General features: G+C 35.6%; 1 protein-coding gene across 4 annotated transcripts in view; it reads right to left on the bottom strand.

Annotated features, from left to right (window-relative positions):
* Positions 1-26,272, bottom strand: part of FUT8 (fucosyltransferase 8) — a 125,110-nt gene that overhangs the window by 75,175 nt on the left and 23,663 nt on the right. For 2 of the 4 annotated variants that reach the window (XM_064512734.1, XM_026093187.2), the window contains exons 3-4: positions 17,467-17,589; positions 6,290-6,379 (exon numbers count right to left, since the gene is read on the bottom strand). The gene's annotated coding sequence lies outside the window, so the exon portion shown is untranslated. Of the gene's footprint in view, positions 1-6,289; positions 6,380-16,388; positions 16,596-17,466; positions 17,590-26,272 lie in introns of all 4 variants that reach the window. The other 2 variants (XM_064512735.1, XM_064512736.1) reach the window with 2 other exon arrangements.

The raw sequence follows: 26,272 nt of genomic DNA, 5'->3' as shown, positions 1-26,272 counted from the left end.
CAGGAATTTCAAGTAAAACGCATATAGTTACAAGAAAAAGAAACAGGGCTCCCTAGGAATTGTAGAAAAGGAAAAAGAAGAGAAGGAATTGAGGTTTCAAAGAGTAAAAGAGACACAGTGGTTTTCACACAGTGCTAAAAGTTTTGTGGTGTTGTTATATTCACACATTCCAAAAGCAGACTTGAGTTCAGAAATAATTCTTTAGAAACATTTTTCTTCTGCTTTAAAACTATCAAACCCATTTTGACAAGTATTATTATTAAAAATATAAAAACGCTGGAAAACCTTAAAATGTTATAGCTTCTCTCATCTAAAACCACTGCACCCATTAAAAAAATGCAAACAAAATCACCTTAACTCATTTTCTCCTTGACAAGACATCATTTAATGACTGTAAGAATGTCCTCAATCTATCTAGGACAGATCTTAAGATTTAACTGGCAAATGTGTCCAAAATGTTCAAAGGTGCTATTACTCCTTTTTCTCCTTCTCTGCAGTCTAGCATTTCTACCTTTTATAAAAGACATACTGAAAAGACATATTCAATTTCCAAAACAATCTATGCTTCCCATTCTCAAATCTGTAAATGTGCCCTGCTTTCTTTGAGGCACTATCTGCATCCATATTCTCCCAAAATCTTCTTTTCTATTTAACCCCTCTTTCACCTTGATTTCTATTTCCTTTCATTCATGCTTCTATTCCATTCCAACTCCATTTCAAGTTCCGAGAAAAGATGTTCCCTTCTTGCGGTAACATCCATACTCATCCAGTTATGGAGAGAGGTCTAGGGCATTGACTTCCAGATACAAAAATTCAAATAGAGTATTAAAAATGCTGAAAAATTTCTCTTGTTATTTTGGGGTAGAGTTTTTGTTTGTGTATTTTTGAAAGAGGCACAAAAATCACATTTAAACTAGCAAGATGGTAGACAAGGTAAAGTATCTGAAAACTGAATATCACTACTTAAATGGAAAATATTTGTAAAAGCTCTCTCAGTTTTTCCATCTAATGTATCTGTGACAAGCTAAGTTATTGGCAGATCAGTTTTCTTTGAAAGCAATTTCAAAATCCCCTGCTAGGAGCAAATGATTTTCTACAGACCTCTAAGAAAGCTTCACATAGCTTTTGTTCTAACTTAACAAAAGTGTGGGACTGCCTCCAGGAATTCTTCTGCAATCTCTTAGATCACAGTGTGAGCAAAAAAGTGCTTGTTACTTCATTTTTACTTCATGTTTCTCCTGATGAATGACAATTAATTTTATAGTGTCCAGTCTGTTCACTCATCAAGTACTGTAGATGTCAAGACATTCTTAAAACAGTCCTAACAGGGTAATTAGCTGCATCTGTCTCATGCATCAGTGTGGCCAAATGGTCTGGCACTGAAATGCTAAATAAATTTGTGAGTAATTCTTTGGACTTCCCTAGTGAAGATTTTGAAAATCACTGCAGCTCTCCTCATTAAGAAATGAGGGAACTAAAATAATCTGGTCCCATAAGTAATCTGGCCTTATCTCAGGAAGAAAACAAGATGTTGGCTAGTGTAGGTTTTTCTCCTTGATTTCTAGAAGGGGTGGAAGACTTCTCTTAATCAGGTTGAAGAATAATTTTGTCAGAAAAGTTTGAAAGGTGATGATCTAAAACCAGAGTTCACAACCTCAAATAAAAGAAGCTGTACTTTAGCTGCATCATATCTCAATAAGAATTTCAGTTCCATTCGTTACGAATGATAAGGTTTGAAATCCCATGATGCTAATATTTAAGTTCATATAAAATCAGTGTGTTAGCAAGGCAAAAAGTTCCAAAAATATTTTATCAAATTATTTTGTATATAATGTGTTCAACCAGAACAGATGGGGGCAGGGGACAAGCAACTGAGATGAGAGAGTGAGAGAGAGTAAGCGGGAAGGTAGCCTGAGCAAGAAAGGGGAGAGAGACAGAGAAAGGGTGGTAAGTAAAAGACAATGATGGGGGAAGCTAATAAAATCCAAAAAAAAAAAAAAAATAGCAAATATGAGCTTGAACAAATAAATTCTCAATGAAACATTACACAGAAGCAGAGCAATAGTATATAGACTTGCACACAAAAATCTACTAGCTAACAAAAAGTTCTGGGAGCTAGAGTACCGGGTTTTAAGAGGCTACTGACAAAGTGCACACAGAAACTTAGCGGAAGGAAGATCCACCAGGACACTAATGCCACGGTACACACTATATGAAACGGAATAGGCTATGCCCAGCCCATGAAGGTTTTTTTCTGTAAGTGAAGCAAGCTTAGAGTCAAATCAATTACCCATATGAATAATCGATCTAAAACCTTTATGTACTGAAGTTGGAGGTCTAAGTAGGAAAAGCCTATTATTATTATGACTATGCTGCCAATCACCCAGTAAATTGTTGACAGCAGCTGCAACATGCTGAGTGAAATCAAAAACTCAGTGAGGGCAGGGGAAAGAAAAAAATAAGGAGACTTCAAATATTCCTCTGTTGATTGAGTGAATATTATGCTGGGAATTATACCGAGATTAAACAAATGCTACAGACATCATAAAATTACTGCTTAAGACAAAAGCTACTAAGGAAACCCATAAGTAGAAAAATAATGCTTGCCTTTAACATAGGCAGTCTGTAGAACTTAGACCAAAAAGTTTCTGCTGAAGGACCACTTTATAGTAGTCTGCATTATCTACTCACATATGATATTCTTCTAGGAGCAACAAAAGTAAAAAATCCACTACAGTTGTCATTAATTTCAGGAAGGAAATGTTATAAAAAGAGAAGTGGTCTCAATGCCACCTCTAAAGATACCATGGTAGAAGTTCTTAACTAAAATGGCAGGTAGAGTAGACTACTACAATTAGGAAAGTATCCCTAAAAAAATTAAAATCATGATCAAATGATGAAATAGATAAGACTGCAAATTCTGGTACATTACAGGCATCAAAGGCAACTTAATATCAAACCTTTTATCAGAAGCAGATAGCCTACCAGAGAGTCTCTAAGGCCAACAAATGACCAGTGTATAAAAGAACCATTTAGAGTCCTTTGCAAGGAAAATAATTTTCTTAAAAATTATTATTTAAACAGACTCGCAGAGCAGATATCTTCTTTATAGAGGAGGTGCTGGTCTCTCTCAAATAGCAGAGTTAGTAGAACAGGCTATAAAACAAATCCATAAAACGAATATAATGAATCAGCAGGAAGAGATGGTATTCTCCCAAGAGTTTTAAAGAAGTTCAAGGGTGAAATAGTTTTGACTATTAACTGCAGCATGCAACCTCTCACTTCCATTTCTTTGCTACAAGTTGATTGTAAAAAGTGAAAAGAGTAAACCTAGTTCTTCTTAAGGGCTACAGCACAGATCCACGCAACTACAGGCCAGGAAAATGACACTCCTGTCAGGCAAACTGGCAGAAAGAAAAATAAGAAGAAATAGAACTGTGGACATAGGGATAAATATTAGCAAAGTAAAAATAATTAACATGGCTTTGTAAAGTGAAATTGTGCCTCACAAATTTATTAAAATTCTTTTGAAGCAGTAAACAAACACACAGGCAAGAGAAATCTAATTGTAACAGTTACACAGCTGATCTGGTCAACTTGAGTTTCCAAATGGCATTCAACAGGGCCCCTCTCAATCTTTTAAAGCAGCAAAGCTGCATGGAAAAAGAAAGGTCATCATGTGACTCACTGCCTGGTCAAAAGAGAAGAAGCTGGATGGTAGGTCAGGACATAAGGAGATCATCAGCACACAAACCCACATATACAAACATATATACACACACACATATATATATGCATATGTATATGCACTGTACCTTTTAATTTACTGGTTGTTCCCAAAGTCTTAGCTAGAATTTTCTTCTTTGGGAGATGTGTCATGATTTAAATAGAATTCACAATATGGCCAGAGCTTTTGCAATATTGTCTGAAGCATCATAAGCTGCTATGAGAAAGTATTTCACAAAGGAATAACCTTCAGCATAAGTACACAAATCCTAATCATACTCCAGGAGGAGAAACATAGAGAAACAACGTGCTCTGAGTGCTAATGGTCAGCTGTTGAATAACCTTAGCCATCTGACCAAGTGCTGAGATCCTGGTAGACTTCTGACCTGGCTCCATATTTCTGGTCCAGCTCATCTGACATGTGACTGGATTTCCTCATACAGACTTCCTTGCATTTTCCAATGCATAAGCATGCCAAAACATAGTATATTGATAATTAGCTAACATATATTCTTTGCTGTGACTTTGGATCAATTCTCATCTCCTTTCTAGAGGACCTGGAGAATAGCTGACTACCATTCTTACAGCAGCACCTTCTAAAATATTTAAAAGTGGTTATGTTCCTTCTTGCACCTCCTCTCTTTTCTACAGAGAAAGAACGAAGCATTCATGCTTTCCTGGCAGATCTCATTTTCCAAAATTCATGTGATCTTTCTCTCTCTCTCTTCTAGATGTCTACAATAGTTTATCAAAAAAAAAGAAAGTGAAAAGCTCCTTTTGGAAGATCCCATGCTGATATTCACAGCATCTTGCCAGACGTAATAAAGCACCCCTATCTACCTCTTTGCAAAAGAAAGGGCTTAACTTGGGTGTTTTGGGTGACAAAGAAGGTATTCCTCTATTCTCCCCTACACCTCTTGGAATTATGTCCAATCTGTGATCTTCCAAGATAATTTTCTGTTTAAGTTTCAACATTACACTCATTTTAAGAGGGTTTCAATCCAATCTCTCAGGGAAATCATCTCCCATTCAAAGGGCCCAGCTAATGTCCGTAGAGGTTCCAGTTGCAGCACTGATACAGGTGCTAGTCACAGACTGAAAGATTAAGCTGAGTAGAAGCAGCAGCATAAAAGGGTATTGTGGCAAAACAGACTAATGTCAAAATCAGGGTGCAGTAAATTGGTAACCTTCAGGGATACTTGAATGTAGCGTGATAAAGACACTCAAAAGAGTCTAGAATTAAGTCCTTCCATGAAATCTTTATCTGTGGTGAAATAAAGTAGTTTGGACTTCTACAAAATGGTGGAAAATCTTCCACACACAAATCCAAAGGGTCTTCTGGTTCCACAGAGTATGAAGATGAAAAGACTACACACAAGTATAAAATCCTCTCAAAACAATGAGAAATATAGACAGATATTGGTGATAACTGACATTAAATTTGGGGGGGGGGGTTAAATGTAAGAATTTTCTGTCACTCCTTATAAACTGTGTTATTCAAAAGTGCTGTTGCAAAAATTTAAAAAGAGAAGAAGAAGAAGAAATCAAACCAATATTAGCAAAAACTGGTGTAGAACAAGAACAAAATAACGTTAAAAGCAAATGTTAAATTGAAAGCAAAATATCACCTACGGTAAGCTATTTTTTCCAGGTTTAATTTAATCCTCTAGCTTTATTAGAAAAAGGCAATATAAAGTATGAGGTATTATTTAATGAAGCAGAAGAGTTTTTATAGGTTCTTGCTCTTACAAATCATTAGGAATACACGACCTTTAATGCATCAATTGAATGGTAACTAATATTGTGTGAAAGGAAGTCAAATTAGAATTTATTTACTGATAGTGCATAGTACAGAAAAAGCGGCTAGTGTCACAAATTTATTTAGATTCCATTAAAGAGAAGGCAGAATATTTTCATAAAAATAAGGATCTACTTCAATACCTCAATCAGGAAATCAAATTATTCATACCACACATGTAAGCCACAAATGATTGTAAGTATATAAAATGTTTTATTCTCAAATTAACAGGGAAAGTCTGGTTAAAAATCATTACTTCAAAGTGGAGAATGCACTACTTATGAAATAACTGAAGGAAACAATAAAGACAACTCTAACTTAACTAAAATGCTAATTAAAAAAAAAAAAAGACAGCTCCAACATCATCAGGAGAAATAAAATGCATCCATGTTGAAGCTCTTTTGCAATAGTAAAAATTCTTTACAGAATTGACTATCCTTTCAATTTCTCCATCCTTGGACATCTTCAAAACCTAACTGGACATGGCCCTGAGCAACCTACTCTAGTTGATCTTACTCTGAGCAGGGGGGTTGGACTGGAAAATCTCCAGAGGTCTTTACCAGCCGCAGCTGTTCTGTGATTGTGTCAAATAATCAAACTCACCAGGAGTTTAATTTAACCAACATTCTCATGACTTCTGACGTGAAAAAAATAATTTTTAAGATGCATAGCATGCAAACGTACATTGTGTATTATCTTTCACATGAACAGCTGCATATTTTTAAATGATCGTATCTTGAACAACACATCTGAAAAACAGCTTACCTTTGCCATAACAGTAGGAAACAAACACAACTGCATCTTAGGCTTTGAGATAAACAAGTAACTCCACTAGTCCAGCAGCCAGTGAAATAACTGTTGAAGAGAGGAGGGGGAAAAAAAAAGTTAAAAAAAAAGTAAAACCCACTGGTTGCCAATTCAAAAAATCAGTATTCCATTTGCATTTCACAAGAACATTTTCCTTTCAATTTTCCCTTGTATTGTAACATTGAGAAAGAATCTAATTTTTGGTCTTAAAATATTACACTTTCTACTTTTTATTTAACTAATTATGGATTTTCCACACAGATCTGTTACCTTAACTGATCAAAACATTTTATCTATCTGTCATTATACTTACACTAGATCCAATGTGATCTAGCAGTCAAAGAATGAAAGCAAAGGCTATTTTGCGCTCTGTATTGATCTACTGAATAACTTGGACAAGTCAGTCTCACCAGGCACTCTCTTGTTAATATTTGTCAGCCCCAAAATGATGCTTGAAGCTGAATTCATTAATGCTTACAGGCACTATTAAACCCTTAGGTGAAAGATGTTACAAATTTTGAGTGAAAAATATAAATCTGTTTAATCAAAGTGCTTCTGCTAGTTAACAGTTTGGTCAAGCAGTGATGTTTCCCCATTTCTAAGCATTACTCACTGTTCAAAAACTACTAGTATAAAGAATGTAAAGAAAAAAAAAGAAGAATACTTATCTTGAAACACTTTTGTTTTTATAAAATGAATACAAAAGCATTCATGTATATTATTTCATGCATATGATATTTTATAAAAAAATATGTTAGGGAAACATTGTAAAGAAGGTGTTTTTTTTTAATCAAGGTCACCTTCTATCATACAATAAAAAAAGCCACTAGAATAATCATAAAATAACTTGAAAAAAAATCACAAAACTAGAGATGGGGAGAAAACAAAATACAAATAAATTGAATAAAAGAATGTCACAATAGGAAAATATAACTCCCAGTATTTCGAGAAAATTCTTGCTATCACAGAAAACAACATAAGCTTTCTTCAAAACTTCCTTAACCTAGAAACTTAGTTCAGCTCTCATAACAAAATTATTCTTTGTTCATTTTAACATTTATTAGAGACAGCACATGTATTGCTCCAAAACCTGTCCTTTGTGAATTCTAGTAATACATTTAGAAAGTATGCACTAACACACTTTTTAGAAATGTCATCTATTCTTTTTTGACAGACAGTATTGAGAGTTGGGAGGAAGGATTCCACTTTCTTGTTCACAATCATTTTATGCTCCTTTAAGATGACTGGGTCACGTGGGACCTCCTGAGCAGATAGAGGAAGAGCTTCTGCATTTCTTGGTGACATACTGACCATGCTCAGGCAGGAAAGGTTCAGGAAACTGCACGGTAGGGCAGTCAAAAAAAATGCAATACAGGAGCTTGCAGCCCAAGCAAACAGACAGGAGTAAGGAGCAGGGAGCCGACTACCTGACCTTAGGCCTGACGGGAAAAACTTCCAACAGATCAGAGAGCACTGTGCAGTTCACAGCTTAAAGTCACCGAGTTAACTGTAACCAAGCCTGGAAGCAACGGCCAGCTCACAATGACAATGTGGGCAGGGAAAGATTCTTAAAAGTTGTGGGGTTTTTTTGTTTTTTTGTTTTTTGGTTTTTTTTTTTACTTCTTTTCTGTGTTCCCTATTCACAGACTTAAAAAGTTAATTATCCTAGTTGTTATTCTAATAAAATTTGGCACTTTTTTAATTAAAAAGCTTTTAGTCTTCTTTCAGGAGCTAATAATGATAAGGGGAAAGCCTAGGCAGAAACACTTCAAAATTATGGCCAACTCAGGATCCCACGTTATATAAACACCTAGTGGTTTAGTGATCACAATGGCAGTGGTTCAGAGGGATCCATACCCACAGCACCTGGGTTTCTTCAGCTGTAAGTCTATATAGAACACTGAGCTTGGAACAGTTCAAAAGAAGTTAAGAACTATTCAAAACTGAAAATTTATTTCAAACTAGATAAAAGACTTGCATCAACAATCAAAACAAATACTGTTTGAAAATACTATCCCCCCTCTTTGTTTTAGATACAGTAATAGAAACAAGTTCTTACAATTTCTGTAACGTAGTGCAGTTAAGAGTTTAAAAAAATACAGTAATTTCTTAATATTATTTTTTCATGCAAGCAACTAGTGCATTTTCAACAGACAATTTATGCAATTTTAAACAAAAGGAGAAATTTTACTTTGAAAGGAAAAGAGAAATGCAGTTCACTTCTCAAATACATTTAAGGTTCTCTGTCAGAGTCAGATGAAAAATAACTGCTGGTTTTTCTTTTAGGACTGATAAATGAGTGAACTGCAGAAATAATATGCTCTTCCACAGGAATGATACATAAAGATTCATTTTACTAAGCAGTAGATACAGCAGTTCTCGGTTTTATAGTGCCTCTTAACTATTAAAATAATACATTAACCAGAAACACAACTAGATAAAAAATTACCTTTGTCTCATCTGAACTAACCAAATCTCTTTAAAAGATAAAAAACATCTCATCAAGTGAACAGGACAATTATATAAGGTTTATTTATTCTAGTTTGCTTGCTGAATTGACTCCATACAACCCTACACTAGTATAGTGACAGTCAAGAATGAATTCTTGTATTTAACTATCAAGCACTATCTCCCTCCACAGTCATAAATGAACAATCTATTGACAGCCCTTGCAGAAACCTGACTCCAAAAGAAAATAGGTAGGGTAAGCATAAATCTGTGAAAGCAATTTAGTAAAAGAACAAACTACTGAAGTCAACAGGAGATTTTAACTTATGTTAAAATGAAAGGATTTCTGATAATAAATTGCTCGCAAACAGAAACATGACAAAATCCATTGACTAGAAGCTTAACTTACATAAATTCAGATCACAAGGAAGGGGAAAGGAGCTCCTAAACCTGTAAGTGTGTAACAACTACAGGAATCAGCTAGAGAAACGAATAATTTAAGGAGGTGGTGGATTCTGTCACTTATTTCTTTAAATCAAAGCACCAAAAATGCTTACAACAAAGTCTGGTGCAAAAAAAATTGGGTTCTTTGGCCTGCACAAGTCAGGTGAAACTAGACGAACAGAAATGGCTCATCCATTTCTTAACAGAACTTAGAACTTACTAATAATGTTCTTAATACACCACAGAACTTAGTGTTCATAGCTCTATGAGATATTTCTGGAAATAGTAAACCTCTGGAAAGAACAAAGGCAGCCAGTTCGTATGCAACTTTACAGACTAAGACAAAATCTTAAGATGATCAATAGCCAGAGATGATACGCCACATATTTTGAAAAGCTTATAGGGATGGGAAGCTTCCATGAACAAGGCTCAGTGGAGCATCTTGCCGGATCTAACTGCTGCTGGCTTACTTCTTCCTGCAAGTAAGGATTTATATTAACCAACAGCCCCTGTGCCAGCATGACCCATTACTGGTCACAAGAGGTACTCCTGATACGTGAGTTGCACTTAAACTGCATATAAACTACAGGTTGACCATCACTTCTCTAGAAAAATGGACCCTAAAGCACTCTGGCATGACCCAGTTAGAATGTGTATACAAACATTTACAGAGCTCTGTAATCTTTCAGACAACCTTTTAGCCACAATGGCCTAACCTTTGATTTTTTTCCTTCAAAGGCCACAAAAAGCCTACCTGATTTTAAAAACAATCTAATCCTCTCCAAATTTTGTCTGATATTTCTCTTTATATCAAGTGGAACTCACATTGATCAGAAGCTTAAAGAAAACAACTGATTTTCTACTATTACTTAGAATACACAACAGTAGATAACATCTTTTATACTACTGTGGTTCAACAGTCATGAAATTTAAAAAGTAGTGAGATATTTTGAGATTTTTCTGCAAAAATGTTACTTTATTCCATACTTTTGCATTATAATCCAAATTTATCACAATCAGGCATATAAATGCTTTACTTTCTATCTCAGTTCTTTGCTGGGAACAAACTACAGCTGCCTCTTCTACAATTTCCATCATTAAAGTTGAAAAAAATACATAAAGCAAACTACTGCATGTTATCAGCACTATTTTATACAGTAAGAAAAGACATGTCAAGAGACAAAAGCATATGTAAAAGTCCTTGACCAGCAACATAAGAAATTTTGTGTGAAACACACAGAACACACAATACAATAAATTGCATAGAATCATTAACTTCATCTTATAGCCATTACAACTAGTGGTGGAAATGGAGCTGCATAAAACTGTAGCCATTGTTGGATGGTTGCAGGAATGCATGCAGAAGAATGGAAGGGGAATAAGCTTGGTAGAAAAGTCTAATGAAAAGAATAAAGAATTCTAGCAGGAACTGTGTATATAGGGATACCAAGGCAGATGAAAACTGCACAGTGCTTGGAGGTACTGATGGAGGTCTGTAGGTTCACAAGCACTGACAAATCAGAGCAGCTCATGTTCAGGTTACTGACTACTAGAAACAGACGCTTGCTGGAGGCAGAAATTGGAGATACTGGTGAGGGATAGGGATGCTGCTTGTGGGAAGTGCAGCTCGCTATTGGCAGCATGATCTAGATACCACGGGTGAGGTACACAGTGGTAGAAGAAATATGGACAACCTTTAACTAGTATTTGATCTTTCAATTCATGTTGCTGCTGAAACTTTCCACTAAATCTTCTCTTCCACCAGCTTCCCCACATCCTTTCTTAATGGCTGCAAACATCAGAAGCAAAAGCAGAGGTAGGATCTGTCTGCTCTTGGCTAGCATCAGTGATATGTGACAGTCAAGAAACTTAACTGCAGCCTGTCCACAACTCGGATGCATGTTTATAAATCAAGCTGATAAAAAGGCAGATAAGAGAGCTGCCAAGTTTGTAATTGCTATGCAAAATGCATGACACTTGGCAGTCAGAAGAGAACTGAAGTGCTATTTGCAAGCCAGGAGGTTTTGCAAACTCAAAGTGTAGGCAAAGCTATAGGGTAATCAGAAGCTGGGAAAAGAATCACAGAAATAAGCTACAATCCTTTCTTGTCACACACAGGAGGTTCAGAGCCTAGATGATTTGACAACCAAGTAACGGAAGTCCTAGAATATGATTTTGAGTGGTCCACATCAGGGAGAAAATGTCTAAAGTGATCTCTGTTAAAATAAACACAGATTCATCTTGTATCGCCATTTTCTAATTTAAACTGAACTGTGTTTTCTGCAGGCTTTTTTTTTTTTTTTTACTAGAACAACAATAAAAAACATTATGGAAGACAATAAATACTAATATTGACGTGATAAACAAGTATTTGCAGCAAGTTTGATCCTACTGGGCCACACTATATGTATCTTAACCTGTAAGCATTTCCCTCAGCACTCCGATCTTCTTATAAACACCTTTCTATTTTCATAGATAAAAAGTTTTACTTTAGGAGACTGAACCCTACAAAGTACAAAGCAGAGTAGAGATATCTAATCTATAACTAATGAGCTAATTCAAGTATGCAAAGCAATTTACCTGCACCAGCATATAGTTTCATATTATCTAACTTACACTGCTTTACAGCTTTCATAGAGCTTCATGCTACAGAACTAGGCTGCTTCCTGCATCTGATCCTGGCTATCACCATACACAAACGCACTGTAGATTTGTGTACATTTTTAATATAAAAATCAAGGAACTGAAACACTCAAACTATTTTTCACAATAGTGAGGCTATGAATAAACCAGCACAGTAAAAGTTGCCAGTCCAAAATCTCAGATAAAGCTGCCAAGAGCTTTTCCTCTCAAAATTAACATGACATAGCATTAAGGGAAACAACAGATTACCTTTAAACTCAATGAGTTTTAAATACTTTTGAAGGTATGTAGCTTTTTGTTTAATTCTATTTATGTCAAGTATTAAGATCAGACTGTTAATCAAATTTCCCACCTATGTTTATAATATCATTTATTTATTGTGCTAGAAGCAATCAGGTTTTTGTCCTAGTGAGCTATTTTCTTTAACATGCAAGAACGTTTTCTATATATCACATTATCAATAGAACCAAGCAGTTGTTTGTACTTTTAAAAAAATTTATAAACTAAATATTCTAAAAATAAGACCACTTCATTTGTTATATAAAATCTGTAATTATTAAGTCAAATGAACATTGTATTGTACACAAGACTAAAACTATATTTTCTCACAGCTGTTCTAGTGAAATCCCATATAAGCTTTTCAGAATGGTAAAAAAAGAGCATAATGTGGGGTTTGAAATATGCTTTTTAGAAAAGGTCAAACATCAAGCAAAACCTACAATCATGTGTTTGTCTTTTTCCTAGGCAAGTTTACAATACTATGCACAAATAAAGCCATTAAACTTACAGAATCATTGCATATGGACTCATTATTTGGGAGAAAAGCAGTATTTTATTTAGTGGTGAATGCCTTACTCACTTTTGCAATGAGTATGTAGCTATATCATGGTCAGCTATACTTATGTTTAGCAGTCCTCCAGTGCCGTCCCACAATTCCTAGGACTTGCAAATTACACTTCTTTCATCTACTCTTTTCTCTTACAGTAGATACTACCTGCTTGTTCATACATTCAGTGTAGTTTTTTTAGCCCTTCCATTCAGCTTCCTTCATTTCTGAGTTGTTCAGCCTAACTTTAACAGTTATATGCAGAAAAACTAAAAGGAGCCCAATTTCCCACACGTCGCTCTTCGAAGAGCTCTCCATGGTTCTGAGAACCCTCCTGCAGGGGGCACTGCCTCTAACCTGGCAGCAACTTGGCTGAAGAGGTCAATAAAGTTACACGGTTAATAAATCTAGCACAAGTCTGACAGATTCTTGCTTGAGCAAAGAGTGTCCCAGGACACAATGATCTAGAAAGGTAAAGGGGACTTTAAATGGCTTTAGAATTCAGCTCCATTTGGAAGCAGGAGGATAAAGGATCTACATCTCTACTCCTGAAGTTATTCACAAAAATCGAAAAGCACCACTGAAGGAAGAAAAACATAAAAATCAGTCAAATGTCCCTTTTAAAAAACAAAAACACCAATGTACAATTAAAATACAAATGGTATCAGAAACTAAGCACAGGGTAGGGGCTTCCCAGTAATGCCCCAATCATTGCACACAGGATTATCTACCCTAAGGCACTCAGAAATAAAGTACTGTTTTCTGAAGTTGGTATTGCTAAAATCAGAAGATGTCAGATCAGTAGAGAAGTACACTGAACAGGCTTTTAAATATCTTCAGCAACTCCATCCCCAGGCTCATAGCTCAAGGGGCAATGACAAGGAAGAAAATTTAAGACAGGGAGTATCGAAGTGAAGAGGGAAGAAATGGTCCCATAAACCTACAAGTACATGATATCCCCATTCTTCTTACAAGGAGAGAAACTTTTTGAGGACTGGGAGCCTAAAGAATAGAAGGTGGCAGGTTATAACAGTGAGACATTAAATTATCACACATATAGATAAACAGGTGTTTAACAGTAGCAAAGGTCCTATGGTGGCTTGACTGCTGAGTGCAAAGACAGGGAATTTTATGACAAAACTAGAGTCTTAGAAAATGCTGGGAAGGAGCTTGTGATTGCAGTCCACATCCACTCCCAGAAACAACATAGGAAGTAGCAGGAAAGTCATCCCTGGACAACAACTTAAGCTGCTTTATAAAAGATTATAATGACCAGGTTTCTGCTCCTTGTGCCACATGTAGACCAAACAGAGAAGCAGTGATGAAGCTTAATTGGAAGATAAAAAACAAGTAGGCCACAAAATTTTTGGAAGCAAGTTCTTACATGCATAAAACTTGTAACAACACTTAAAAAAAAAAAATGTATTAGAAGAGGCTTAACAGAGATTCTGAAGGGCCATATTATATTTGGGTTGTAATACAACAATTTAGAGAAGACAGGGACAGAGCAGAAAAGCTAAATGAAGTACATGCATGAGCATTCACTATGAAGGAACTTAAATTGATCCCTATCTACACTGAAATCTTTCCCCCCGCCTCCCCCAGAACAAGGCAGATGAATCCTCTCAATCTGAAATGTCAGTAAAGTGACCAATAATAGATCACTGGGACCAAACTGTGAAAACTGAGCCCACACATCTAATGTAATGGAACTCAAAAAAGATACACATAACAGTTAGGAGTTTCACAGTACCTTATCACTGAAAACAGATTCCATAACAAGGGAAAAGAATATGACCAATTTTTGAAAAAGGCTCTAGGGAAGACCTAAGAAATAAGAGATCAGTAGGTATGACTTCCACAACAGGTAAATTAGAAGAAACTGCAATAAAGATTAGAAATCGTAGGCACGTAGATATATACAATATGCTGTAAAACAGTCCGCAGTATTTTTTTGAGAGAAGTCATGCCTCACATATTGACAAGGTTTTGTGAACAACTAAACTAGCATGATATTAAGGGAGACCTGGTTGATGTCATGTGTTTGGATTTTCAGAAAGCACTATTAAATTGTGAAATTCAGTGTAATTGGGATGAGTTTGAGGGCAAAAGTTTGCATATGTTCAAAAACTGATTAAACAATTCTTGCAAGAAAAATCCATCCAGTGATATGCTGCATCTGTCTGACAAAGGCACCAGAAGCTGAGAAAGTAAGCTGGAAACATCAGACAGAGATACCACTGCAGGTCTAGCTACTTTCTACACTTCTTCCACAAACAACTGTTACTGACAGCTGAGGATAGAAAAGTGAACTAAACAGAGTTTTGAAATGAATTTTTCAGACACAAGCTCAGCTCAAGTGAGCTTTACCACTGATTGGTTCCATTTGGTTCATGTAGTCATGGATGTTCCTGAAAATGCATTTGGATATGGGAAGAACAGAAGTGAAGGAAATTGCACCAATATACAATAAATCAACACTGCCACAGAATTCAGAGCTTTCTGATAGAGTTTTGGTAACGTTGCTCTTACAGTCTTCAAGACACCAAACATAACGGTCATGAACCTCTGAATCACCATAGGTAGGGAAACAATTTTTATTGGAATGATTGCAAAGCTAATCAGAAGGGTGCCATAATTCATGGCTGGAATGATATATAGTGTGTGTATATGCATTTGGATATGAGAAGAAACAGTAGGCTTCTGCACATACATAAAAGATCTGCCAGAGAATTTAGGGCTTTTTTTTGCAAAAGTAAGTCTTACTGTGCCACTGCCTACAGAGATTAGAAGTTAGTAGAGAAGATAAATTTTACTTTTAATATCATGTTCTTTCACTCTTGATTTTTGTGAAAAGAATCAGCAAACCAGAGAAAGAAAGAAGCCACAATGTGTGACCACAGTGATGTAAAAACAGAGAATGATGAGGGGATATCCCACAGCCTAAGCATTTCTACAGTAATGAAAGTGGTTTGGATGGTAAAATAAAACATGAAATATACATTTCTACCAAAAAAAAAAAAATCTTACCTATAGTAAGTTTTAGTGCTTATAGGAAAAAATGTGACAAGACATATTTTGCCTGATAACTTTGTTCTCATCTGATGGACTAGCCATTCCTCATAGCAAATTGATTGAAAATCCCAACAATTATTTTTGTATATGCAGTAATTACTATGCTCTTCTCTGGAAACAGTGCATTAATAGGACAAGCTCAGTTAAGGACCCTGAAAAGCAGGCTATTCAGAAAACAAAATCAAACAAAAGTTGTAATTGTTTCTATCCAGTATGTTATTATACCCTTTGATTCTAAATAGAAACACACAAACAAATTGAGAACAGTAAGCACTATAGAAACAACACTAAAACTATAGTATATTAGGTGATGCTTCAAACAACCATTAAGGCAGCTAGCATTTCTTCCCAAGAAGTTCCTATGGTCAGCTTAAAAACAGCCTAGCTGTAGGTATTCGGACCCTTGTAGATGAATCATACACTTTTTTCATCAAACAACAAAATAAGCATAAATATAAACATCACATGTTCCAGGAAGGGTAGGTTAGTTGATCTCCTGACTTACAAGAGGTAAACATTTTTCTGTGATTTTTATATCCTAATGAGATCTGTGTATGTTAACAGTTTCTGCTCATATTCCATTTACAAATCCATTTACAACATTTTCATGTGCACACTTACTATTTAAAACAAATGCAGACCGCACTACTCAGAACAGGCTTATTCAGTGTAATAAATAAAGCTGTGTTCACAGGGCAGAACAGTGAAACATCTGTATCACTTGCTGCTGCTGGTATAACTCAGCCTTTCTTTATTCAAGGACTTATTGTTCCCGCTTCACACCCCTAACTTAGATCTTGATCCTGTAATTGGCATCCACAGAGGCATCTATAAAAACCCAAAATGTCAGCTGCAAACAACACACAAGCATTCTCAGAAATGAACAAAACAGAACCCCTGACTACCTACACAATTTAATATATTTTCATTTTGCAACCAAGTTATTTTTAATCTGCTCAGAACAATGTTCAGTCATCAATTTGGAGGAGGAGAATTCATTTTCCCTTTTATATTTAAATATATTTGTGCAAGTGATGTCAAATAAACAATTTACTAAATTAAATATACTTATTGTAGGGGAAAACACAGAATAGCAACACTACATTCTCAGTGCTTTGGTGCTTACTAATCATGTTATATAGAGTGGGAGATTCAGACCACCAAAACTCCAAAACCCATAGGCTTCATTTGAAATCTAAGTAATCATAATGCATTATATTTCATGTCTATCAGGAAAAAAAAAAAAAAAAAAAAAGAGAGAGACACTGAGACTTGTTTTAGAATTTCAGGGAACACTATGTAATTTAGATTCTAAAAAATTATTGATGTCTACTATTCATATATCCCAGAAGTTCAGTAAATGGAGAAGCAAAAACTGAAAATCAGTCAATTGGTGATGAAGAGGTAAGTGTGATTTCCCTCCTGTTCCCCATCCTTCACCACAGTTTTAACACAGTATCATCAGCATCACAGGCATTGGAATTCTTTCTTCAAAAAGGAATGTTTATGTTAGATTGAATTTTTCAGACATACCAGTTCTCCAACGGCATTTGCCTTCCACAGTTATGTACGTGTTCGCAAAGACAGAATAAAACAGCCACAAAAATTCTGAATAAATTGTATTTTATAACGTTCTCATCCTCAACTTGTATATGTAAAAATATCAGAATCAAAGTATGTAAGCATATTATTACAGTACCTCAGATGCAATTCTAACTCTCTATCTTTTTGTTCTTCTATAGAAGGCAAGGAGAACTTCAGTTTACTCAAAGCCTGGACCAGATACATCTGCTATTTTCGTATTTTTCATAAGAGCAGCAACCTGAAATCAAAAATAATAATAATAATTTGAACACAGAACACAAAAGCATTTGTGGATTGGATCCAGTTTTTGAGATGCTGAGCTATAACAATTTAAGCTGATGTTAAAAAGTACTATGATGCTCAGTTCTTCTAAAAAAAAAAAAAAAAAAAAAAAAAAAAAAGTTTTACAATTTCTTAAGCCAGAGGAAATAACACCTTTTTAGTTATTGATTAATACCACATAAATGACTAAGACTGTTAGCAGGTGCCACCTCATTTATTTGAAGTAGAATCTTAGCCTTTCCCCTTATGTAGTTCAACTTCTTCTAGAGAGAGGGGAACTCTCATAACCTGAGTTACTTTCAAAAAATATATCATAATTCTTTGAAAACATTCTTCTTTTTAAATTCAGAACAAAATCAAGAGTGCTAAATTCCTTCGTTAAACTACGGCACCTAGATTAAATAAGAACACCGTGCATGCTTACGTCTCTCCAGAGTGGCACCGCTAACCACTTCTGTCATTGGTATCTTACCTAGTGCTGCCACAGTGCCTACTTTTACACCCCAACACACACAAGCGTTAACTCTTTTATTATGGTCACTGTAATGCTTCATAGTGTAAAATACAGTATTTTCTCTCCCAGTCCTGTAACTACTTTACAATTCTGATGACTGATAATCATAATGTAAGTGTTGATGGATATCAGCATCCATATACCAGGAGATCAAAACTGATTTAAGCTTTCTTAAACAAAAACAAAAAGAAGCTACCTGAATATGATAGCCAGATCAATTTCATTACCTCTTTATTTACTAAACACATTTCAAATCAAGATCAAAGACAGCAACAGAGGGCAAAAGAGCGAAGCAAAATGTAACCATGCATGTATGAAAAAATTCACGCAGCATTATGACAGTCTACTGCCATAATAGCCCAGGGTATTTTTTATTAATTAATGATTTTTAGAAACTTATTTTCAAATACTAGATGTTTGGCAGGATTGTATGGGGAAAAAAAAAGAAGAGTGGCATGCATATAATTTAGTATTGTAAACTGTCAATTGTTATTTCAGAATTCACAGAAATATACATGATACCATATAAATTTTTCTCCTGTTTAACTGATCCATTTAAAAAAAAACAGTACTTTGTAACTTTATGCACCCTCATTTATAATTGGTCTTAATAGTTATCAATAGACTTCTTAAGATTTCTGTGGGGAAAACTCACTATGCAACAATGAACAGAAGGTAATTTATGTAGATTGAATATCTGAGTTTATCTCACTTTGATTTGCATACGTAGCTCTGGAGATAAACAAAATATTTCAGATCCAGTTCACGCTAACCTTAAAAAAAAAAAAGGGAGGGGGGGTTAGGGATATTTATTCATTCATTTATTTCCATCATACACTAGCACTTAAACTTTAACATACACGTGTGCAATGGAATACACAGTTTAAACAGATAGTGTACCTTGCTTTTTGTAGTAATGATGGTAGAAGGGAATCTAAATTAACAAGGGGTGATTGAAAATTCAACTGCAGTATATTTTTTTTTTAAAAAAAGCACTGTGTTGAATTGCTTTTAATATAATTTCAAAATTTCTCCAAACTTTAGAAGATCCTCATTGTAAGGGGAAAAAAAGAAAAAAAAAAAGAAAATGTCTACTGCCAACCAGATCTACAAACACTGAAGAATGTTTTCATTTGTTTTAGATTATTAAATAAGAATGAGTTAAAAACACAAAACTTAGTTATGCACAAATATAAAAAAGTTATTTGTTGTCAAAACTTGGAGTAGACTTTTAAAGAAAGAGAAAATGTGGAAAATTCGCATTACGATTCACAAAAAATGTATGCAATAAACAGCAACAACTGCTAGATAAAATTACATGCCACAGTTTTTTTTCTTAAACAATACATATTAAGATCATAACAAAAAAAATGGGAACATTCAAGGCCACTGGTTTTGAATTATACCTCTAATGCAGTGGGTTGAATTTAACTCATTTAAACTCTTACATTTTCTTGAACCAGAAATGAACCTGAAGCAATATTTTGACATTTGCTAAATCTGGATCAGAACAGATTGAACTAAACTGAAAAATTTTCTGCTTGCTACATAAGTGCACATAAAACTGCATTAGTCAAATACAAAACAATTGCGGGGGGGGGGGGAGGGAAGAGGGAGGATGCCTGAAACTTGCTTTTCTGCCAACTTCAGCTTTATGTTTATGGAGTGTAAAATACATATTTTTTAGTCTTTCCATGTAGTATTCAAAAAGTTTGCACATACTGTTGTGAATAACGCACACAGCCATTTCCTCATGAACTTCTACATGCCCAGACTCATTTAATATCGTTCAGATTTTTTTTTTTTTTAAATTCATTACCTAACTACAGGAAGGCCTCCTCCCAGATTTCACTATGTACTCATTTCTAACTTTCTTCACTCCGACTCTACGTTAGAAAAGCCCACAAGAATTTGGCATTGAGAATAACAATCATTCCATACGAATGAGACACTTGATTACTCATCATAACAGAATAAACTGCATTCAGAAAATATACTGTAGGTGTATACAAAAAAGAAAACAAGACAAAGCATGCTAATACTCTGCCTGCTAAAAAATAATTCAGATCCAGAATTCAAAAAAAGGGAAGGAGAGATTAGTAGTTGTGTGTATGCTCAAACATATACATGCTTTAAGAGAAAGTCGCTAAAAAGCAGTAGAGATTAAGACCGTTTTGAAATACAAGACCCTAACATAAGTAGCTGGCAATGACTTGGTGAGTGTCTGCAGGGAAAGGAGATTCGGAGGGTGCATACATGTACAGAAGTACTAATTTGCAAAAAAGTTCTATTCATTCTCTCTATCAAATTATCAGCCAAATATTTCTTCTAGTGCTTCTTTAGAGCCTGTTTTGAGCCTCAGCACATACAGAGCTGGAGAAGATCTACAGATTTTAGGAAATCATACAGAACAAAATGACTATATTTCGTATGCAACGGGAAAATCTCACACACTCTGCCATCAGCTCCATCTCCAGATGATTTGTTTACAACCACTTACTAAACCATCAAAGAGTAAATGCAAAGGAATAAATGAAATGCAGACAATGAGTAACCCTTTGATATAAGGCAATCAAAAAAAAAAAAAAAAAAAAAAAGGGAAAAAGCCACAAGTGCAGACAAATCTGAGGGATTTGCAGAGCTCAAACCTGAAAGATCATTGCTCCAAAAGGCATGTGGAAGAAAGACATGCAGACTGAGGGGGCGGGAGAGCTTATGTTATTACGATACTCCCTGAAGCCATTAGAATGAATGAACTGCAGTCTAGTAATTTTCTGAACAGAGCCCCAGAGTTTTCCATTTCCTTAGCCTTGCTTCGTGTTATGGTCCCTGCTCTAGTGAGACATCTAAATGATAATCCCCTCTAATATTAACATGTTGCTGTAAAATGTTCCCAAACTCAGACATTATGTTACACTGGTCGCATCCTAGAGATGTTCCCCAGAATGCTTTTAATGCACTCAGTAGCGAAGCCTAAAGAATGTAAGCTACTAGTTGAAAAAGCTGGGATTGGTTGAATACTCCTGATGTAGTGATTTCGTGGAATGCTCAAATTACACGTACATGCTATTACTGAGCACTTTTGACTCAAGGTGTATGTTCCAGAACAGAAGCAGTTTTCAGAAATGTATCGCTCCAAACTTGTCATGAAGCACTGAAGTAGTATGTTCAACTTATCATTTGTGCAAAATAATTTCAGATGCATCAGCATTAACTTTACCCCTCCAACAGGACTTAGTAATACAGGTTTGTCATACAAATTGTTTCATATCATAAAATAGTTTCTTTAAAAATTATCTGGTAGTTAATAGCCACAATAATTAACTGAAAAACTGAGAGTCCAAATATGCTTAACTTAGTTTTCTAGACTATCCCAGGAAAAACAGGAAACATCACTGTAAAATGGTAAAACATGGAAAACATGGAAAATAGCAGACTGAACACAACTAGAAAAATTGTTTGAACGAAACCAATGGGACAAAATTAGTGTAAGCACCTTTAATCTGAATGTAAAGTGCAAACGTTTTAGTTTAGAAATAAAAAACAAACATAAAAATATTTTAACCAAAATGACTGAAGAACCTATGTTTCACCAGACCAGTTTTCAATCATTCTGCCACTCTCCAGAAGAAACATGAATCCTTCTCAGATCAGCTGAGTGTTATGTACGTATAACAATAGCACACATAATTTTTCCATATTTGCTTGACTTCTACAACTACCAAAGCATGCTGAAATGAAGACAAGATAATCAAGGAGAAAGGATGCATGATACAGATGGCGCATTAAAATCACCAACTGCTGCAAGCATTCATGGACCAGCTGCACAGTGCTGAGTGGTGCTTTTGGGCCTGTGAAAAAAAAAGCACCAAGTTATAAGATCATTCACTGTTACAGTTATAGGACAATCAGCAATCTTCTCACATCCTTCAGACAGAGAATATTACATTCATGGAGTTTCATGCCAAATTTGACTGCCACTTTATACTACTGACAATAAAATCAAAGTCATTTGACAATGAGGCAAAAGGGAACGAATACCCTCTGGAAGCTTCCAATCCCAGACTACCAGTCACCAGACAATCAGTTGGATACTGGAAATACAAAGTAAATTGCTATCATTACGTATAAAAGGCCAGTAAAAGCATGACCTCCTGCACAGCACCGCAACTATAGCATGCAAGAAAAAGAACATTTTAAGACAAGGAAATTTTGAAAATCTGTTAGACCAAGAGAAAAGAGACATGCCAGTTCTGTCTTCCCAAGCCATTCTTAAATCATGAAAGAAAAAGAATACTCTTTCCATGATTAAAAAAGAATGTCACCAATGTTTACATGGTTGGGCAGGAAGACCAAAAAAAAGAAAAAAAAAAAAAAAAGTCTTTTAAAAATAGGACTTTCTGAAAACCAGGTGGCAGTTTGCCAGGAAAGGCCTGTATTCAGTGGCAGAATTGTAATGCCAATATTCGTGCTGAGGTATGCCTAGCTTCAGCCTGCCATGTGAATTCCACACAATACCCAAAGACAAGAAAGGAGTGATTCCTATTGCATAAGAAGGTGCACCACAACTCTTGAATACACATTTTACTGACTGAAAAGCAGCTGGTAATGCCTTGAGACTGGACTGGATGTCACAGAATTAAGTATTCCTGTTAGTGTTACACACTGTATTTTACACAATATTCAAGACAAAGGGTAAAAATGTTACCAGTAATATCCTGAATTTGGTAAGAGTAAGGCTATGTTGATAAATGTTGGCAGAGGGGAGCGTGGTACTGAGAACTGAACTGGGATTGCTCTGCAATATTCTGTAACATGCCTGCTCCCTGAGGAACAGAATAAAGTCTCAGTTTCATCTTCCAAGCAAGCATCAATCCCTCTTCCTTTGTTCCAGCACTGACATGCTACTGAATCATCACCATTACACTGATTCTAATGTATTATACCTCCAATCTCTGCTTGCTGACCAGCCTTTTTTTACCACTAGAGAAGCTCAGAAAATAATTTCCTAAGCTATTTCTTCCTCTTTCCTGATCAAGAACAGTCTTTCAGACATCTGATACCTCAACCAAAGGCCGCTGATGGAAAGCACAGTTCGTTCACCACATTAAACAAGAAAGAAAAAAAAAAACCACACACACAAGTACCATTACGTTTTTCCTACGAGAATCTCTTGGAATTAGATCAGTTCATTTCAGGAGTGGTCTGCCACCACTCTCAAGAGAACTGTATGCTACTCATCACAGCTTACAGCTACAGAAAGGCTGCTAGGTAAACTATTGAGCACCTGAGGATACAAATGTAGAAATACTGCACTAATGATTGCTAAAATTTTAGAGGCAGTAGTGGCTATAGCTGCTGTATAATTTTGAGGGCAATCATGGCACAGAAAAGGCACTTGCTCAAAACTGTTCTGAAACAGCACAAGGAGGAAACCCAAGAATTGTCATTTGTACTATTCAGATTGCCAGATTACCTTCCAAATCTGGTTTAAAAATCTGTCAGTTTGGCCAACTAGTTATTATCTGCCTTACAAAGAGTATTTTAGATTTCTAATGTGTTTTATTTCTCTGGCCTTGTTTTCAACATATTTATGTTTGCAATTAATTGATTTGTTAATGCATAAACAGAAATTCTATCTTGTTGACAGAACACAATAGCTTATAAACAATTTCATGGGCTTTTATGGCCAACTAGGTTTTTAAGATGCTTTGAGAGCTAATTCTCTTGTTTCCTTATTGTGTACTCAGAGTGACAACTCTGAGAGAAGTTGCAGGGTGGTAGGTATGTCAGGCCTCTACAAGAACATAACAACAATAAATACAAGCTACCTCCCTGGATTCCTTTCACCCATTCTTCAGACCTCATGTTGGTATTAAAAGTCTACTTGCCTTCTCTAAGAGTCTATATCCTCTGGCATACCCCCTTCAGTGAATTTGTTTTCACAGATGATACTATGGTCCCTTTCTTCTCAGTCTTGAGAGAAATCCTCCATCACTCACAAGGTAATAATGTTCCTGATGTATTCCAAATAGGGACAGCATGAAACTGCATCACAAAGAGAAAGACATGGACAGCAGTCCCAGCATTTTAGTTTTTCTTTTTTCACCTCCTGGTGGAAGCCACTTCACCATTCAACTTTTCATCTCTTTCTCAACTTTATTCTATATAACTACAATACACACAGGCATTATTGCAATTACTCTGCAGATGGGCTTGCATTTTTCTTCTGCACAGTGGAAAGACAAGAGGCAATGGACACAAGTTGGAAGATGGGAAATGACAGTTTGATAAAGAAAAAAAAAAGTTTTTAAGATGAGGATGTCAAAGTCCAAAATAGGTTGCTGAGAGAGACTGTGGAATCTCCATTCCTGAAGATAAACAAAAGCGGACTGGACAAGGCCCTGAGCAACCTGCTCTAACTGTAGCTGCTATTGAGAGGGTGGACTAGATGGAGGTCCCCTCCAACCAACATGATTCCATGATTCACACATGTTGAAAAGATCTGGGCAGTTTTCATTAAACAGACTGCAACATGAGGTTTACTAGGTGCCTGCAAGGAGTGTAGCAAGAAAAAAAAATCATCCTCCTCTTTGGAGAATCTCTGTATATACAATGTATTAATACTGTCTCTAGCAATCTGACATCCTGCAGATAGATCACAAGTTCAGTGATTATGGAAACTCCTTCCTAGATTTTGCATCGATTTGTCCACAGTATGGCATATCTTTTACTAAAGCCATCCATGCGATTTAAAAACATTAAATGAGAGAACAAAAGATTCCCAGAAAAATTGCTCAACTAGTCGGTTACCAAACATGTCTGGTTTCTGCTCCGTGCAATGCCCTTTCATCAGACTTAAAGTACAAATATTTAAATCTTCTCCTGAATAACACCTCAGTAAAACAGACTTCTTAAATCTCTAAAATGAGATACTCTCTCCCAGACTCTGATTCTTATGGCTCTTTCCTAAACCCCTTTTTTCTTAACATTATTTCTGAAGACTAGACATAAGACCTAGACATAATATACCTACCACGGTCTATTAATATTGTTTACTGCAATAATACTGCCTCCCCTAAATCCCTCCTACTGTTGTTTTATTCCAAAATACTGCCCCTAACCTGTAAGTGTGATCTACAGTTTTAGCCTCTAGACTGGAGATCATGCATTTGGCCATATCCAAATGCAAGTTCTTCCAATGAGTTCAACTTACCAAGCAATTTAACAGTGACCAGTCTCTTCCCATCATTAAGTGGCTACATCATTAGAGCTGCAACTTTTTACAGATTTATGAGCAATATATTCCACCCAAGAGCTAGCAAAGATAATGACCAAGAAAGCCCCCTGTACAGCCTTAATGGAATATAACCTATAGTAAGAAAAAATATTATATGAGGAATTTTCCAAGTTAACAGGTTCTGTCAATCTATAAAGCATTTATTAGATACCATTTAACACAACCCATATATTATAGATACAATAAAAAGTACTGTGTACTTTTTATGTGTAGCATAACTATACCATTCAAAAAAAAAAAAAAAAAAAACCAAAAAAAACCCAGCTACCGAATATTTTTTATTTTCTGTGTGAAAAAAAAACTTTGTTCAAGAAAGGAAAGAAGCATTTTCAAATGCAGGATTTCAGGGGGAGAGGTGGAGCTTAGCTTATCTTTTCTTTCTAATTAAAGGCAAACCCAAAATTTATGGAGAGAATGGATTAGATCAGATGTGAAATATGACATGAAAAGAAAGGCAATTTTGAGTAAAGAGACCTTAAATAATCAACTCTTTATGGATCAAAACAAACCTTGGCATGTGTATCACTGCGATCTGTGGGCATGGTCTATAGCTATGGTCTAGCGCACACACTGCTGCTTCAGTTTGTAATGGCCTAAACCTCTGCAATTACTTATAGCCCCAGTTAGAAGAGAAATAAAAGACAGCATAACAGCAACAAAGGTCACCATGGGAAATGCTTGCGTATGTGAGAAGTGGCAACATAAAATAGGTAGATGGATTAAATACATTTTTTTTTCCCAGCCAGACTCTGATAGCAGAAAACAGTTCTGAATGCAGTTCTTATGCAATTTAAAAGTAAGCACAAATACAATACAATCCATAGG

This window comes from Dromaius novaehollandiae, chromosome 5 (genome assembly GCF_036370855.1).
Source record: "Dromaius novaehollandiae isolate bDroNov1 chromosome 5, bDroNov1.hap1, whole genome shotgun sequence".
Classification (NCBI taxonomy): domain Eukaryota; kingdom Metazoa; phylum Chordata; class Aves; order Casuariiformes; family Dromaiidae; genus Dromaius; species Dromaius novaehollandiae.
Note: the sequence above shows the minus strand (reverse complement) of the source record. Positions and strands in the feature narration are given on the sequence as shown.